We start from the raw sequence: 13,953 nt of genomic DNA on the forward strand, positions 1-13,953 counted from the left end.
TTGTCTGGTCACAACCAACTGGAATCTCAAGGCTGAACTTCTGGAGGAAAGCCAGGATTTTGTCCTTAAGTCTTTTACAACAAAGGCATCCAAAAACACAAGCAAGCTCCCTCTTTTAAGAAGAAAAATACAATAAAATTGAATCTTTAATACAAACACCAAACTGCAGGATTACTCACTTTGTCCTTTTTAAGAGTCCAAGACAAGCCATCACGAAAACCAGACTTTCAAATCTCAGACAAAAGACCCCTGACTCCAGATGCAGGCACTTAAAACGTGCAGTATTTCTTCCTAATACAGTAAAGGTCGTGTGGTGTATTGCGGTTTGCATTTAGCTGGCCAAAGATGATCAATAAGTGGCACTTGTGCTGCATTAGATGTTAGTGAAACGATTTTGTCATTTAATCTGTATCTCTACTGTGCATATGGAATATTAATGTGGAATTTACAACTTAAGGGAAATTTTAGTGGATGAAAATAAAAAGTATAACATAATATATACCTAATGTAATGCAAATTTCAGCAACAAGTAATCATGAAACAATTTAACTTTACATTTTTATTATAAAAATCAATTTCACACATACTGTACTGTAGTGGCTCTTAAGCCATACAGTCTCATATGTAATATATAGACAGCATGGTGGACTGTGACGACATAGACAACATGGTGGACTGTGTCACTGACTACGACACAGACAGCATGGTGGACTGTGTCACTGACTACATTAACTTCTGCGTAGACAACACCATCCCCACCAAAGACGTACACTGCTTTTCCAATACCAAACCCTGGATCACCAGCAACCTGAAGGCTCTTCTGAATGACAAGAAGAGAGCCTTTAGGAGGGGGCGTCAAGGAAAAGGTCAAGCGTGTACAGAGGGAACTAAAGCAGAAGTTAAGAGAGAGCAAGGATGCCTACAGGAGGAAGGTAGAGGACAAGCTGCAAAGGAACAGGGTGAGAGACATATGGGGCAGCATGAGAGAGATCACTGGCTTCAAACAGGCTGGGGGTGCAATGGAGGGGAACCTGGAGATGGCCAACAAGCCCTCTGTGGCTCAACACCCATCCCCCCACAGCCACACGCTCCCTAACCCTTCACAGCTGCGACTGCCCAACACCTCCTCCATCCCCCCACAATCATGGCTGCCTACAGCTACGACCCCCAACAGCTACTCACCCCCCAATCCCCCACAGCTGCCATTCCCCAACACCTCCACCATTAACACCTGCAGCACTGACAGTGCTATGAGCACCATCCCCCAGGCCAGGCTGACCATCACAGCTGACCAGGTAAAGAAGGAGCTGAAGAGGCTGCACCAGGGTAAGGCCACAGGACCAGACAAAGTCTGTCCCAGAGTTCTGAGGGCCTGTGCTGATCAGCTCAGCGGAGTGCTCCAGCGACTGTTCAACCTGAGCCTGCACTTGGAGAGAGTCCCTGTGCTCTGGAAGACATCATGCCTGGTCCCGGTACCAAAGAAAGGGCGCCCCTCTGTTCTCAATGACTACAGACCAGTTGCACTGATTTGTCTCATGAAGACACTGGAGGTCTTATCCCACCTGAGACCCCTGGTTAGCTCATCACTGGACACCCTACAGTTCGCCTACCAGCCCAGTGTTGGTGTGGAGGATGCGATCATCTACATGCTGCAAAGGGCCTACTCACACATGGACAGGGCTGGCAACACTGTAAAGATCATGTTTTTTTACTTCTCCAGTGCCTTCAATACCATCCAGCCCTTACTTCTAAGGAGGAAGCTGGAGGAGATGCAAGTTGATGCCTCCATGACCTCGTGGATCACTGACTACCTGACAGGCAGACCACATTCTGTGAGACTTCAGAACTGTGTGTCTGAACAGGTAGTGAGTAACACAGGGGCTCCTCAGGGGACGGTTCTTTCTCCATTCCTCTTCACCCTCTATACTTCAGACTTTAAGTACAACTCAAAGTCATGCCACCTGCAGAAGTTCTCAGATGACTTTGCAATTGTGGGATGTATCAAGGGTGGGCAAGAGGAGGAGTACAGAGGACGGGTCAGCAGCTTTGTGGAGTGGTGTGGGGAGAACCAGTTGGAACTGAATGTAACAAAGACAAAGGAACTGGTGGTAGATTTCAGGAGGAAAAGGGTCAAACCTACTCCTGTCTACATCCATGGGAGTGGCATGGAGATGGTGGACTCGTACAAGTACCTGGGAGTGCACATCGATGATAGACTGGAATGGTCTAAGAATGTCGAGGCCATCTACAAGAAGGGTCAGAGCCGACTTTACTTCTTGAGGAGGCTCAGGTCCTTCAATGTATGTAGTAAGATGCTACATATGTTCTATCAGTCGGTGGTAGCGAGCACCATTTTCTATGCAGTGGTATGCTGGGGCCCTGGGATTAGAGCAGTGGATTCTAAAAGGGTGAACAAGCTCATCAGGAGAGCAAGCTCTGTCATTGGGTCTGACCTGGACCCCCTTGGAGGTAGTGGCTGAGAGGAGAATGGTGTCCAAACTAGAGGCCATCATAGACAAAGTCTCCCATCCCCTCTATGACAGGCTTGTAGAAATGAAGAGCACGTTCAGCAATAGAATGATTCATCCCCGGTGCGACAGGGAGCGCTACATGAGGTCATTCTTGCCTTCTGCCATAAGACTGTACAACTCACCCACTGTGTGTCTGGACAGAGGCAACATTAACAGTCACCTGTTTCTGGAATGAACACATCTACTGCTACATCTGTTCTTTTTCTTTTCCCTGTTTACAACCGTTTTTTGTGCAATATATGCCAGGGACCTGTGCAATACATTTATATTTATATTTATATCTATATTTATATTCATATGTGTTTTACGATTTTTCTGCTTACTGTTCTGTTCTAGTTTGTTCTTTGTGTGTCCGGACTGTGAGTAACTCTTTTAGTGCACCCCTCACTGTACTGATTGTATTGTATTATTATTATTGTATCATTCGTTACACTGTGGCTGTGTTGTCTGTGTAAAGCTGCTGTTGCACTGCAATTTCCCTCACGGGATCAATAAAGTATCTATCTATATACCTCCTGTTCATGCAGTAGATGTTAGAAGTAGTTAAATATAAAAAATACAAATTATACACAGTATTATACCATCTTCATAAATATTTTATGCATCAAAGTCTTTAACTCTGTAACTTGCGGTGTTTATTTTGGAAAAGTGTTGATGTGCTTGTTCTAACTGTATAAAATATATATACTTTACAAAAAGGTATATTTTTTTATTATTTTTGAAGGATACATAATAAAAATACTTGCTGTTATTGTTGTAAAAAAAGGTGCAATGCTGATTTAATACCACACTATAGGGAATATTATTCCACAGAGGCGGAGCGGTGGCTCTGTGTCTCAGGATCTGTGCCTGTGGCTGGAATGTTGCCGGTTCAAATTCTGTGGCTGGCAGAGAAATCCTACTTTGATGGGCCCCTGAGCAAGGCCCTTAACCCCAACTGCTCCAGGGGCGCTGTATAAATGGCTGACCCTGTGCTCTGACCCCCAGCTTCTCTCCCTGTCTGTGTGTCTCATGGAGAGCAAGCTGGGGTCTGTGAAAAGACAAATTCCTAATGCAAGAAATTGTATATGGCCATTAAAGTGATCCTATCTTACCTTATTAGTTTGAAATGAGGTCCTGTTGTGGTTTTGTTCAGCTGAGCAGTTTGAGATGTTTGCGAGCTGTGTGCAGTTCTCTGGTTCAGGTGCTGGAGAGGTTTACGGGGAGAACGTGACCGGAGTAGGAGAGGATGTGGAGTAGTACAGGTGGCTGTTCAATAATAAACTACAAAAATATATACTGTATATATATGTCTCCATCCAGTTCCCATCCATACCTGCAGAGTGTTTAACCTCCATCGCACGAGCCCTAAAGTTACATTAGTTTGAAATTTCCCCTTTAAAAAATTGGAAGATAAAAATATAATTTATGGATATTTTGGAAAAAAATTGTATTTTTTTATTGTCCTTAGAGTGGTAATGGACATAAAAAAGCTGATAGACAGTAATGTAGAACCTTACACACTAGTGGCAGTTTAGCATAGCAGTTAAGACTACTAGTCTTCCTTCTGGGCAAAGTAGTTCAGATCCTGGTCAGAGTGATCCTTTTGGCTGTAATTTTTACATTGTCTATATTTTGTATTAATTCAAATTTCAGCAATGAGAAATCAGCAATTAACTTTGGTTATGAAAAATATTTCACTGTATTTCACTACTGTACTGTAGTGGCTTTAAAACCATACAGTATCATGCTGTATTACAGTTATATACTGTATATATAATTTACATACAATCACACTGCCATTCATTGCCGTGTGCACTAATGTTTCGGTATATCTGTGTATCTGACTTCAGGGGATTGGCGTGTGGAACAGCTGGAGATGAGACCCAGCTGGGGTTTTGATTATACTATGTATGAGTCCCTGAGGCAAACCATCCAAGTTTTGAAATTATAAAAAAATAAACCTTTGTTGAGTTTGCACGAGAGAAAAAAGGTATATTTTGAGAAATCATGTACCGCTTGCAAATTAGCTGATTTTGAAGTTAATTTTGCTTAAAGAGTTTAAAATCTGTCTGACTGTACTGTAGCTTTCATTTTCATAGCTTTCACGCAGATTCTAAGCTGATCACGATGAATGAAAATCACCCTCTTTTCGTGCATAATAAGTTGTTTATCTAAACCTGTTTTCTATAGTCATACAATGTTTTAGGCAGGGACACGTTATTGTTTCTTATTTTTTATTTTCTTTAAAGTACAATAGAATGTTAACTTTTTATGTTTTTGAGAGACTTTATAATGCTTTTACAGATGTATAAAAAATGTAGCATAATGCGTGCTGTGGTGATAAAAGTTATTGAGCACAGAACATCTTTCCTCCTTTCTAAAGAATTTCATAAATAGTTTATTCTTATTTGAGGAAAAACAGAAAATACAGAAAGAGTTTCTCAGATTTAAGAGAGGTTGAACCCAACGAGTTTGTGTTATTCTGCTTTATATGTTCAGGTGTTTCGCAAACATACAGTATCTTTTGAATAGTAATCGTCTCATTATAAACTCGCTTACAGGTGGATCTGCTTCATTCAAACTGAGGTTTCTAAAAATGCAACCAGGTACTAGATGTTTAAATAACAGTTGTGAAAAGTTTCTCAAATTGTCTCAAAACTTTAAAATGTCTGTAGTTTAAAGTCTCTGTGTTATTTGGTCAGAAAGTGATTGACATCTGATACATTGTGTCTCATAAATAGACATTTCAATAAGAAAGTGAAGGTTATGAAAACTGGAGAAAGAAAATTACCCTGAACAAAATACAAGAAGTTCAAATTATTATTTGTAATCAATAAATTAATATTGTTTATAATGATCAAATATATTATTATACAATAGTTCATTTTCAGTGGTCATATTAATACCACTTTGTTATTCTCTATTATAATTATAATATATATAATTTCATTTTATGACTTGTTGTAAAGGATTGTGTTAAATTGCCCCACTGGGGTTAATACTGTATTTGAATTTAATTGAATTAAACCAGTTGAACTGATTTTAGCTCCCACTGTTAACAGTATTCACACTTGCTCATTCATGTTTATAATAATATCATTTAACATTGAACACACATATTTAAAAGTAATAAAAAGTCAATACAGGTTACTATTTAATTTTTTTATTTTTTTAAAAAAGGAGTCATTCGTTAAAAGAAAACTTCTTCTGCCCTGTGTGGGAATAAACACAGACCTTCAGGGTCTGAGAGACATGAACCAATCCCACTGTACCAACACACCACTCAGAAACATACCTGAAATGGACAGATCAAAATGTTTCCAAAGTATTCACGAGTGAATGTGTCAGATTGATTTCCAAAGAAAGTGGACTACTGTAATACTACCAGCTATATAAATATATGATATTGAAGGAAAGGGTTAAGAGCACACTGTAGCTCTTAGCTATCTGGGAAAAGAAACTGCCTGAGGAGTAACAGGAGCAATAGTTAAGGCTATGTGGCACTGAAATTGCGCCAGACTTAAAAATAATGTTCAAGGACTAGTAGCGAGTGGATATCTGGAGTTGTAAATAAGCTGTCTTTGTCCTGCGATATCTTTGCTTTGCACTTATCTGCACAAATACAGATCCAGCCATTCAAAATGTGCAGAGTACGCTGCGTTAAGACGTGGTGGGCGTGGCGCATCATACCGCATGTGAATTGTATTATGATAATAGTATCCGGATGCACCTTGTGAAGCAGCCCGGTCGAGCTAATAAAGCTTAACCTCTCATGTACAGGATTAATAATAATAATAATAATTGCTTACACTTATATAGCGCTTTTCTGGACACTCCACTCAAAGCGCTTTACAGGTAATGGGGTCTCCCCTCCACCACCACCAATGTGCAGCATCCACCTGGATGATGCGACGGCAGCCATAGTGCGCCAGAACGCTCACCACACATCAGCTATTAGTGGGGAGGAGAGCAGAGAGTAATGAAGCCAATTCATAGATGGGGATTATTAGGAGGCCATAATTGGTTAAGGCCAATGGGAAATTTGGCCAGGACGCCGGGGTTACACCCCTACTCTTTTCAAGAAACGCCCTGGGATTTTTAATGACCACAGAGAGTCAGGACCTCGGTTTAACGTCTCATCCGAAGGACGGCACCTGTTTACAGTATAGTGTCCCCATCACTATACTGGGGCATTAGGACCCACGTGGACCACAGGGTGAGCGCCCCCTGCTGGCCCCACTAACACCTCTTCCAGCAGCAACCTTAGTTTTTCCCAGGAGGTCTCCCATCCAGGTACTGACCAGGCTCACACCTGCTTAGCTTCAGTGGGTTGCCAGTTGTGAGTTGCAGGGTGATATGGCTGCTGGATTCCAACCGTCATGAGAAACACACAGCACTCCTGCGCCCGCGCGTCAGCAGCACTGGTCAGCGGCTCTCCTCGTCCCTGCCTGACCACTACTCCTCCCGTCCTGCCCCTCGCCGTGCACCCCAGCTGCAGCGCCAGGCGGTCGCGCTACAATATTGCAGGTTGTTCAAGCCGGCTGACCAGCGCGGTGACTTCACCGCCCTTCCCTGTGAATAGCAGGGACCGCAGCCTGCAGGCAGGACGGGAGATCTTCCTTTAGTTCAACTGGCTGAGTCCCTGTTGAGTGACGCCAGTGACCCGGGTTCGAGTCCCCGAAGGTGGGGGGCTTACCTGAGGCGGCAGCAGTGAGGGCGAATCCCCACGTGAACCTGAGAGCACTACAAAATTAATATGGAATTGTATAACTAAGCAGCTAAAGTATCACAAGTGGACGTTTTGGAAACATTTTCACATTCGTTTCTTTTTAAAAAAAAACTTCTGTCCTCCTTGTAGTGGTAATGAGCACTGTAATGTAGCAAGCTGCACCCAGGCGGTTCAAAGCGCGATCAGAGCCGAATGCATAAAAATAATCCACTATTATAGCTTATTGTAAACATGATGTGTCTCTTTCAAGTTTACACCTGAATTGAGAAAATCTATATTTTGTCTTACTCCAAATGTCATCAGCCAACAATTAAACTTGGAATAATAATAAAAAAACTACTATATAGTAAACCACAAGGGATTGAACCCAGTCTTTCAGCGTCAACAGGGAACCAGCTGCCTGGGGTGAAGGAGACCTCAGTCAAAGTACCTGATTTGGTCTGGGAGGTTGTTTCTGGAAAAATTTGATTCCGGCGACTGTACTGAATTCCGGCGAATTATACGTGATGGTTTTGTGTTTCAGGATTTCTTCACGGAAATCTTTAAGATAAATGAGGGGGGAAGGGTTATTATTTACAATTGCTAGTAATCGGAGAACAGCTTGTTAACATGATGTGCAAATTATTTTTTTAAAATAAAATAAATAAGATACAATGAGGTGCCCTGCCTAACGTAAACATTGCATGACTTTAAAAGCTGTAAAAAAATGGTTTAGATAGTTAAAAACCACTTTTTATGCGTTACAAATGGGTGATTTTTCTTCCTCGTGATCAGTTTAGAATGTCTGTGTACACTGTAAGATTTTTACTTTTTAATTAAATGTTTAAAATACTAGAAATTTCATAAACGAAACACTTTCATACAGAAAAAAAATCACATTCTCCTCTCTTCCTGTTGTGTCGGACAGATCGGCTGGACTGTTTTTCCCCAATCAGAGGCTGTGAGAATAGAGTCCCGCCCACTGCGCTCCGTCAGAGGGGGGCGGCACCGAGAGCGAGAGGAGGAGCAGCACAACACGAGCTTTCTGTAGCGTGGAGTGTAAACGGCACCAATCGCTTCTGCGTTTATCACCTAGTTCTTAAAATTAAACAACGTATCGTAAATTATCTTTGTCTTCTAAGTCCCTTAATTAAGCATAGCTTTCTCATCATTTAGATTTCTTTTTCATACTATCGTTAAACAAAGGAGGAGTGTATTGTAGTTCCTAATGGCATCACACGTGGAAAGATTATAGATTTTAATCATTTTTAATTTTATTAATTTTAGCGAAGTACCATCTATACAAATGCCACAAAACTATTCTCGATTTCTGAATGTTATGTCACACTTAGTTAATGATTTTAAATACATCTAAATAAGAAAGTCAGGTGTGAATATAAACTATTAGTAATCAATAATGTTAAAATTAGCACTAATAAATTGTCGCACTTTTCCTGCATCTTGTAAAAATATTAATTTCCAAACCATTGTTCAAAGGTATGTTAAATCAGACTATGAGACAATATGTAAAATGTGAAATTAATGTGAAATTAACAAAAAATTAGGGTATGATATAATTTAAAATATTTTCTAACAATCAACAATTAATAATAGTCTTACCTGTTTAGAAAAATTAAATGTATTATCTAAGGAATAGGATGGCACAGTGGTTTGCATGCTTTCTGTATGTTTTTTCATAAATACAACAGGAGCATCAGATGTCTCCGTGGCTCCATGGAAATCATTGAACTAGAAAGATATCCATCCATTTCTAATGGTGATGCAGTGGTTAGCATTGCTGAGGCCCTAGGTTCAATTCCTGAGGTATTGTATGTCTGGAGTTTGCATGTTCTCTCTGGGTTCATGTGGGTTTTCTCCAGGTAATCTAATTTCCTCTTGCAGTCCAAAGCATACTGTTAGGTTCATTGGCTTATGTGAATACTGACACTTGTGTGAGTGTGTGTTTGTGTATGTTTGTATGCCCTGTGATGGACTGACACTATGTCAAGGGCGTATTCTGCCTTGCATCTGCTTCTTGCTGGGATAGACTCCAGCTACTCTGTAAAAAGATTAGAAAATGCATGGAATTAAAGGCACTGTGTACCTACTGCATACACAGTGTTAGAAACCCACTTTGAGATGCATGTGAGCTGAGGATAAATTATTTTATAGTGCTGGTTTAAGGAAACAGCCTTTCCACCTCTCTGGGACATCAGTATCCATAACTAGTCTGTATTTAAACAAATATCTTCAGATGCTGGCTCCGTGGATCAGCATCTGCTATGTTTGCCCATTCCTTCAATTTATGTGCATCCAACACACAGTTCAATGGTAGCAACTACACAAAATCTAAAATATTATCCTCATTTCAGTATCTACTTAAACATTCAACAGTAGATATTCAGTGAGTCTGTTCACTTCATCTTCCTCTGCAGCACACAACATCTCATATCTATTTGTCAAAAGTCTCTTAGAAGTGTTCGTGTCGTCTGTGTATTCCTCAACTTTCCCAAAATGATCTTTTTCCTACCTACATCTCTAGACTTAACATGCTCCATTAAAACTTACTTTTAGCCTGTGCCTTTTCTTCTACTACATGTTCTGATGGTGCCAGACAATCTTTGTCTAATTGTACTACCATTTCTTGTGGCCTGCAGATAACACTTTTTTAAGTCAGTCAGTTATTCTAGCTTTTTAGAAAAACTTTGAAAAACTGAAAACCCCATTGTAATTTTCATCCCTATCCCAGCTTCTCTTCTTTCCTCATTTCACCTTTACACTTACTACAGGATGTTTCAGGTCCACATTTCAGCTTCTATGTGTTTTTCTCACTGTTCAAGTTTCTCTTACTTTCTTAACTTTCTTCTACCACTAGTAGAACTTTTGTCCATACATCCTCCCTTGCTTCTTTTTCAATCTTTCTAGCCTCCTCTTTCAGTGTCTGTGATCTGGCATCTCCTATTCTCACCATACCTTGAAGATCTGTATACAGTACCTGATATTCATTTCTAATTACCGGTATGCCATTATTTTGCATACGTTGTTTTTTTGTTGTTGTTGTTGTTATTGTAAAAACACGCTGTTACTAACACTGATTTAGTTTCTTTTAAAGGGTACTGGTGAAATAAGAAAAGCTTTTTTCTAGAATTAATGACTGCACACCCTGTTCACTGGGGTAATTAAATCCACACTGAGAAATCTCCAATATTTTCAGAATTTGACAGCCAGAATCCTGATGGGGTTGCATTACAGCTGCCTTCAAGTCGTGGCACTGGCTTCCTATCAGTTTTCGAGTCAACTTCAAAATCCTCATCCACATTCAGTCCCTATCTGGTTTATTATCTGTCTGCTCCCCACCTTGCAACCTCTGTCTGTCTGACTCTGGTCTTCTAGCTGTCCTCAAGAGCATCTACTTTCTATGGGTGACAGGACCTTCTCTAGCTGCACCCGAGAGCTCTGGATTCGTATCCCAAGTGATATCAGAGGCACCTACTCTGAGTGCATTTAAATCTAACTTCAAAACCTTTATTTTCAGGTTATTTAGTGTCTGTATCTATTTCATTTTCTAAATTTGGTAGCACTTCGAACTGCTTGTCTTTCTTATATGTATTTACTTTGTAATCTGTGGTCCTTATAACTGTTTTTACACCTACTCTATTGCTTTGAGATGCTTGGATATGTGCTATATAAAATAAAGTGTTTTATTATTTTTATAGAGAGACATGATCAGATTTTCCCTGGATCAGAAAAAAAAATCTAAAGTATACTAGTTTGTCACTCTTCTCATCCCCTCTTTGCTAAATGGCTTTGCATACTAAAATGAACAATGTAACTGTACCTACAGTATGTTCTGTGCTTTCCCTATCCTGTTAGATATATAATTACCCGGATTCTTTTCCTTCTTGAAATAAATATTTATAAATACCTGTTTTCACTAACATCTTGCACCAACTCTGCAACCTGACAGCTGCTGAGTCCTAAGTTCATCCTGCTACTGACACTGAATTAAAAATCTTTATATTTCTATATATACAGTATATTATATTTTGAAAAACGCATGCAGAGGCAGGTACATGATAAAGCTAGTTTGCCAACACAAATTAAAATGAGCGAGATTCTGTCACAATATTGTTTGCGGACCCTTGTAAATTGACCTTTTATCAAGGCCCTAAAGCCAGTGTTTGAGATACTGTACAGAAGGTGTTTCTAAGCTCCTCTCAGACATTTTGGTCAGTGCAATTACCTGAGAAAAACAGACTACATGCACAGGTAATGAACTATTTAAAAAATATTAACAGAGGTAGTTAATTATGGTAGGAAAAAATGTCAACGTATGGTGGACTGCTTTTTTAAATCATGTATGTGATGCTGTATTTATTTGGTTTATTTATTGGTGAACAGAAAAACAGCCAGCAAAACTCAGAGCAACATCCTGCACAGCTTCTCTCCTGGAAGTGTCCTGTGAGCCACTGAGCTCTCCTCCTTCTCCTTTCCTAAACACACAGGGGATACAGCACCTCAACACCATCAAAGACAGACCATTAACATGACCAGTGGGAGGTCCTGTGCAGTAAATACAGTTGTCAGCTGATAGATAACTGTAAGGGACATTGTAAAAGTGATTCACTGGTGGCTAAGGGGAATACTCTAGCCGAAGAAAGGCAGCCTTAAGGCCTGGAGAACAGGACAGAGAAGGTGAGGCCTACGTCAGGATGGTGCATGCTGGCAAATGGCTGCAAGAATTACAGGAGGCTGCTCGGGCCTGTGAGACGATGGGCTCTGTCAGGACACAGGGCAGCCCATGAGGCTGCTGGGCAGCCCAGACTTAACCAAAGGAACTTTGAGTTGAATTACTGATTGTCTGTGGCAGTAAGTACAGCTCTTGACTGAGACCGGGTGCTGGAGGCCTGGGGACACAACCAGAAGGAGGACATGATCTGCTCTGTAGCGAGTGGGTTTGGGTCAAGAGGTTTCCTTCAAGCACCATGCAGCCCCGTTGGGAAGGACTGTTCCAGGTGCTGCTGACCACTGGATCAGCCGTCAGGCTGGAGGGGAAAGACCGCTGGATCCACGTCACTCACTGTCAGCGAGCTTCTCCAAGAGAAGCAGATTTGACCAGCTACAACTTTTGTATTCTGCCATTTTGCTGTTTGATGTAAGAGAAGCGGGTCCAACAGGGGACCCAGAAAAACATAGGGATCAGGGAGAAAAGCTATTTCTGTCAGTAAGGAATAATCAGAGCTTGTGCTGGGTATGTATTGCCATACCACGTTACACGTTACAAGGAGGGCTGCCCTTGGGGGTCATTCCTTTTAATATGAACGACCATCTAGGTAGACTAGATTGGACACATAGAACTACTCTGAACATATATGCCAATGTAAAGGGAGGTAACTTAACGCAGCCTGATGGAGAAACAGCTAAAGTGCAGGAATGGAATCCCACAAATTTTGAGGGCTGGTACGCACCTCGTTATAATCACAGCAAACGTCCACCTGCCTTGCGCCTTGCCTGAACATACAGGGGCTGGTTATGTTTTAACAGGACACATACTGTAACTGCTGTTCACTGCTACAGGCACACAGTTCTCTTCCTTCTTTCACTTTACATGCACAGACCTGTTATTTCAGCACAAACTCACCCAGCCTGCATAGCAACATTCCCACTGAGCTGAGTCTGTGTCTGAGCAGTGAACAAGAGCAGGAGAGCAGGTGGGAAAAGAGTTTGAAACTTGTTTTCTTTTACTGTCTCTTTAATTGTTTTTTATTCATTTTGGTCAGAGAGTTGTTGATCATTTCAGTTATATGAAAGTTGTGTTTAATCTTCAGTTGCCTGAAGTTAATCTGTGCCATTGATGCCCTTTATGTTACTATGGACCTCATGTGACTCTTCTGACAGCTCCTGACCCTGTGCTAACAAGATCTGCAAACACAGCTCAGTACAATCAATACAGCAGCCCCTCAAACTTTCTGTTCACCCGCCATCACACTGACAGGACAGTGGACAGGGACACTCAGAGCTGTGGTCTGAGCTCTTTTCAAGAGACAGTACAGTGAGCAGGACAGGGACACTCAGAGCTGTGGTCTGAGCTCTTTTCCAGAGACAGTACAGTGAGCAGGTCAGGGACACTCAGAGCTGTGGTCTGAGCTCTTTTCCAGAGACAGTGCAGTGAGCAGGACAGGGACACTCAGAGCTTTAGTCTGAGCTCTTTTCCATATCTTAGTTTTTAAAATTAATCAAGCAACGTAAATAATTTCTTTTAACTTCACGTCTATTAATTATCCTAAAGCAGAGTTTCCATAAAAGTTAGTTTTATTTTGAAACACTCGTTAAACAAAGCAGGAGCTTATTGTTCTTAATGACATCACATGTGAAAAGATTATAAAAAAAGAAACTCACTATGAGATGGCAGCAGTTACTCACTGAGGATAAATTTTAAAGAGATGGCTTAAGGCAACAGCCTTTCCACCTCTCTGGGACATCAGTATCCACAGCTAGTTTGTTGTTTAAACAATCTACCTCTGAATATGAACATCTTGAGATGCTGGCTCCATGGATCAGGATCAGATACTGTATGTTTGCTTACTGCTTCTGGTTCTGTGCATCCAACACAGTTCAATGCTAACAACTACACAACATCTAAAATACTTTTACATTCTATACGTTTCCATTAAAATACAATTCAAATATGTTTATCTCATTTCAGCAAACACCGAACAGTGTTCATAATGT

Source organism: Lepisosteus platostomus, chromosome 5 (genome assembly GCF_059453375.1).
Source record: "Lepisosteus platostomus isolate fLepPlt1 chromosome 5, fLepPlt1.hap1, whole genome shotgun sequence".
In the NCBI taxonomy this organism is placed as follows: Eukaryota; Metazoa; Chordata; class Actinopteri; order Semionotiformes; family Lepisosteidae; genus Lepisosteus; species Lepisosteus platostomus.